Source organism: Zalophus californianus, chromosome 8, assembly GCF_009762305.2.
Source record: "Zalophus californianus isolate mZalCal1 chromosome 8, mZalCal1.pri.v2, whole genome shotgun sequence".
Taxonomy (NCBI): Eukaryota; Metazoa; Chordata; class Mammalia; order Carnivora; family Otariidae; genus Zalophus; species Zalophus californianus.
Window position 1 is genome coordinate 12,324,664 of NC_045602.1, and position 5,278 is coordinate 12,329,941.

At 51.9% G+C, this 5,278-nt stretch overlaps 1 pseudogene; it reads right to left on the reverse strand.

Moving 5' to 3' along the window:
• Positions 1 to 561: 561 nt before the first annotated feature.
• On the reverse strand, positions 562 to 962 carry LOC113937030 (annotated as a pseudogene).
• Positions 963 to 5,278: the final 4,316 nt, after the last annotated feature.

The following is a 5,278-nucleotide window of genomic DNA, read 5'->3' on the forward strand; positions in this document are numbered from 1 at the left end:
AAGTGTTGAAGGTGACTATGCTCGCTCCTTTGTCCGCTCAATAAACATTTGATGTCCTGAGCCTGTGAGGACAATCAAGTGACACAAAACCTCTTCGCCAAACGCTAACTCTGAAATCTGCAAAGTCTGTTAAGGCACCAAGGGCTATGAATCAACGTATAGGAAGAGATACAGTGTGTGTGTTGAGGGGGACCTACGTTACTGACTTACTGCGCATCCCCGTCTTAGAAAAGGTCCAGGGCCCTGCGGGCTGGTGTTCTAGAAACTGGAAGTGATGACCTAGGCCCTGAAGGACAGACAGACGTGGAAGGTGGAAGGAGGACCTAATAGGAAAACAATGTGTGCTTACCATGAGCAGGCCCTTAACACGCGTTGCGTCTAATTTTTAAACCAACCTAGGCAACTCGGGCTCGAGGGAGGAGGTGGGCCAAAATAGCAGAACCCTCCCCGTGTGTGGAGGCCACCATTGCAAATGGCAGGGCATTTTACCCCTAAATGGGCCACTATTTTTTTTTTTTTTTTTGTATTAACACAAATACGCTGTGCACATAAGCCCTCTGTCTATTCGTTTTCTTCGCTGTGCAGTCTGGCATCAGGGTGGGTGACTCTGAGGGCCGGCTGGGCTGCTCTTTCCAGGGCGGCCCTGCGGTTCTCAGAGGAGAACTGTGAGCAATCTCTGTACAGTGAGATTTGTGGCAAATCGGCAGCACTTCAAGCTCCTTGACCTTGTGGACGAGGAACTTCTGGAAGCCACTGGGCAGCATGTGCTTTGTCTTCTTGTTGCTCCTGTAACCTATGTTGGGCATCAAGATCTGGCCCTTGAGTCTTCTGGGCACATCCATGCCTCTGGGTTTCCTCCAGTTGCGCTTAATTTTGACATACTGACCTGACTGGTGCCGGATGAACTTCTTAGTCCCTTTTTCCATGAGCTCGGGCTTCACCAGAGGTCTGAGGGCAGCCATGATACTGAATAAAAGATGCGAGATTGGGGAAGCCCACTCTCGTTAAATAGAGCAACACCAAGGCTCCAAGAGGTTACCTTGGCTAAGTTGTAGCTGGCAAGTGGCAGAATTGGGACTTGACCTCATTGGTCTGACTGTGGCCCATGCATCTCTCCGCTTCTCCGTGAGGAAAGGGCCTCCCGGATTGAGCTGGGGGCCCAGAGGGAGCTGAAGCTGCGGGCACATCCCGGCACAGCTGGAAGGCCTGCAGAAGAGCTTGCCGGGGATGTGGTAGGAAATGGGGATTTCCAGTCCCCACCGGAAAGGAAGGTTTAACCAAAGTGTGGGCTCCAGCTCCCTGAGTCCCCTGAGGTCCCCATCCTTCCTCCTTGGCCTGGCTGGAGACTCTGGCTCTGAAACCAGAAGTTCCTGCGGGATGAGAGTCTGGAATAGTCTGCTGGGAGTTGTATACAGGAAGAGGGAAACACAGGTAAAACTGAAAATGGTATAAACACATGACTCAATGCTTTCTCTGGTCTCCTCGAGGCTGGTTTGTCCTGATGGCCTGGGGGGAGGCCTCAGCTCTCGAGAAGAGCCCCTGAGATGCTCTCTCCTGCTGGAGATCCAGTTCTGAGGTCCATCCAGCCTGGGCGGCTGGAAACATCCTCTTTACTGATGGAGAGTGGCTGCTAAGGGGGCCCAGTGGAGCAGAACCATGCTGGCTTTGAAGTCAAGGATTCCTGGGCTTGAATCACAGCTCATTCCTTTACTGGCTGTGTGACCTTGGGCAAGTTGCCTAACAGGTCTGGGCCTCAGTTGTCTCACTGATTACAGAGGGGACTGGAAGGTGGAGGGTATGAGTTATAACTTTTTTTATTGAGTTATTATGCTGCACAGGCAAAGTGCTAGTGCTGGAGATTTTGAAGGAGTAATGAGATAACAATAACATAGATTTTTACCCACAGTGGTCATCTTTCACAGCATATAGCAAAGGCTTAATAAGTGCATGTTGTAGTAGCTAGCCTTGAAGGTGGCCCCAGTGATCCTTGCTTCTTGCTATCCACGTTCCTCTGTAGTACCCTCTCACCCTGAATCAGGACTGGCCCCTTCTGACCAACAGAATATGGCGGGAGTGATGGTGGGTGACCTCTGAGCTGAGGTCATGCAAGCATCGCAGGTCCTGTCCTGGTCTCTAGAATCATTCGCTTGAGGAAGGCCGGCTCCATGCCATGAGGACACTTGAGCGGCCTGGTAGAAGGGCCGGCATGCAGACTGGCTGAGGCTTATGACCGACTGACTCACCAGGCGTGTGGGTGAGCAGCCCTCGAAGGGTCTCCCAGGCCCTCATGACTGCCGCTCAGCCGACATCTGCCCATAACCTCATGGGAGGGCTCCCCAGTCCGACTGCTCTACAATCCAAACTCCTGGAAACTGGGACAGATAATCAAGGACTGCGGCCGGCAAAGCTTTGAGGTGATTTATTACACAGCAATAGACACTCAAGCAAGTTACCCTCTTCTCTTTCCCCAAGGCGCTCCCTTGCTTCTTTGACCAGTTTACCTGCCCGTCTGTTTTGGGGCCACCCCTTCGCCCTCACCCCACATTCTTTGTCTCTGTTGGCTTCCTGGGTTGCTGAGAACTACCCTCGGGGCCAGCCCACAGCCAGCCGGACAGCCCCTTGCGCTTCCCTGGAACCTGAGTACTATTCACCATGGCTGCCTCTTTTAGAAACCTTTTTTTTTTTTTAAAGATTTTATTTATTTATTTGAGAGAGCGAGAGAGAGAGAGAGCACATGAGAGGGGGGAGGGTCAGAGGGAGAAGCAGACTCCCTGCTGAGCAGGGAGCCCGATGCGGGACTCGATCCCAGGACTCCAGGATCATGACCTGAGCCGAAGGCAGTCGCTTAACCAACTGAGCCACCCAGGCGCCCCCCCATGGCTGCCTCTTGTTGAGCCACACCTACGTTCTCTACTTGCTTCGTGCTCTTCAGCCTCTCCAGCAGCTTCTCTGAGCTACTGCACCGGTAGCGGGGAGGCTGCCAGCAGGAGCTGGCATATTCATCTCCTCCGCATTCCCCTACAAGTGTATTTCCCTACAAATCCATTCTTTCCGACCTAGCATGCGGATCTGACCATGCACTTGGGGTCAAATTGGAGTCTCTCCACAGCCTCCCAGGGCACCAGGATACAAGGCACGTCACCCACTCCTCCTTCCCCGAACCTTCTTGTCTAGTGCCTCCCCTGGGCTTCAGCTCGGCTGATAAATATTGTCACTTGACATCATTGTTTTGAAAGATTTCTCAAGAGGTGGAGAATAAGGGTTGAGCAGGACATCCCAGGGACTCTGTGTCAGAGAAGGTCATTCCCTGCCTGCCCCTGCAATTAAGAAATGCCTTTTGTGCCACAGGCAGAAAGGTAGGAAATGCTCCTGTAGGTAGTAGCCTCCATCAAAGGTTTTGGAAGCAGCAGAAGAGCACAGAGAGATGAATAATGAGGATATCAATGGCTTATTTCATTGAAGATTATAACAAGGTGCTGGGAACACAGATCTTTAAACTCTTCCCTCTGAACTTCTTTCTACTAAATAGTAAAGCCACTTCTGTGGCCTCTTCCTTATAGAGGTCAGGAAGAACTTGGTGTTGACCTTCTCCGAGCAACCATGGATGTGCCCGGGAAAGTCTGGTCCAGCAGTCTGCAGTGAGTCTGATCGCATCTAAGGCATTGGGAGAAATCGTCAGAACTACCACCAGCCGATCACAGACTTTGGTCCCTGGGAAGGCAGAATAAGCAAAATAGATAAGGGTCCAATCCTGACTCTGCCATCTACTGGGGTGGTCTTGAGAAATCCCAGTGTCTCTCTGAACCTCAGTGCCTTCAGTTATAAAATGGGGATGATGAGGCCTGTCCTCTGGAGAGTACATGACGTACTGTATATAAAGCAATTGGAATATAGCGAGAACCAGTAAGTGCTACTTAACATCAATCCCCATACCAAAGTGACAGCTAGAGGCAGGGAAAAAACCCATACACACAACATAAAAAAAAAAAAAAAATCCTTTTGGGGGGGAAAAAAGAGAGAGAGAGAAGAGACAGGAGCATTGGAGAGGAAGAAAGGAATTACTGCTGTCAACAGCAGGCCAGTTTGTCTTAAAACCTTTCAAATTGTGGAAAGAACTGAGCAATGTATTTCCTGGGGCGGGAGGCAGTGGACTGAGGGGCTGTGCACCGCCCGCCCCCAGGTGGCCTGCACAGCATTCCGGAGGGAGGGGCGCCTGGTGTTTGGGAAGCCTTCACAAAGAGGCAGCCAAGGCTGCAGCCCCACCCAGAGCAGGCAGAGGGAACCCGGGAAGCGGCGGGCAGAAGGGGTGAGGGAGACAGCGGGAAGAGCTGCCCTGTGGGTGGACTTTGAACTCATTATGTGAAGTGAAAGAAGCCAGACGCGAAAGACCATATATTGCGTGATTCCCTCCATAGGAAATGTCCCGAATAGGCAAATCCATGGAGACGGAAAGGGGAGGGTCTGGGGGGAAATGGGGAGTGAGTGCTAGTGGGTATGGCTTCTTCTTGGGGTGATGAAAACAGTCAGTGAGCGATTGCAGTGCTGGCCGCGCCAGTCTGTGACTGCGTAAAAACCACGGATGGTTTACCGTAAGTGGGTGAATTGTATGGGATGTGGATCCTAGCTCAATAAAGCCATATCGAAAAGCAAAGGTCATGTGAAAATGAGATGGGCCTGGGTCTGTGAAATCTATGCAATGTTCCACACTGACTTTGTCATTTTGCTGATGTGGGTGGCTCCCCGGCTGCAGAGACACATTTCCTGGCCCTGTGAAGGTGTTCGTACCACCTGGAGTAAGCCACCTGGAGAAGCCCAGGTCCTCACAGGGAGGAGAGAGCATCTCCCAGAATGGACCAGGGTCTGGTCTCCCATGCGCGATGGTGGCCTGCCTGTCCTGAGAGCATGGCCCCTTCAGGCCCCTAGAGGGGTCAGGAACAGGCCCAACAAGGAAGAGGGAGGACAACCAAGGCTTCTATGTCATTTCGGGTTCACGGTCTTGATGGCCACTGTAACTCCCACTCTAAATTTCAAATGCACCTAGTCCCTAAATTAGAATGCCCTGGTCAGAGGTTTAGTAAAGTGCTCAAAGTCATTCAGCTGGTAGAGAGGGGCAGGTGTGAAAACCCAGCTCTGTCCAAGCCAGAAGCCCACCGACTCTCCAAAGCTGCCCTGAGCAGGGGTGCTGGAGGCGCTGTTTGCCCACAGTCTGATTTTGTTCAGAGCTGGCTCTGAGCCAGGCCTCTGAGTTGACTGAAATGTTCTGAGAGTTGCTGAGGGA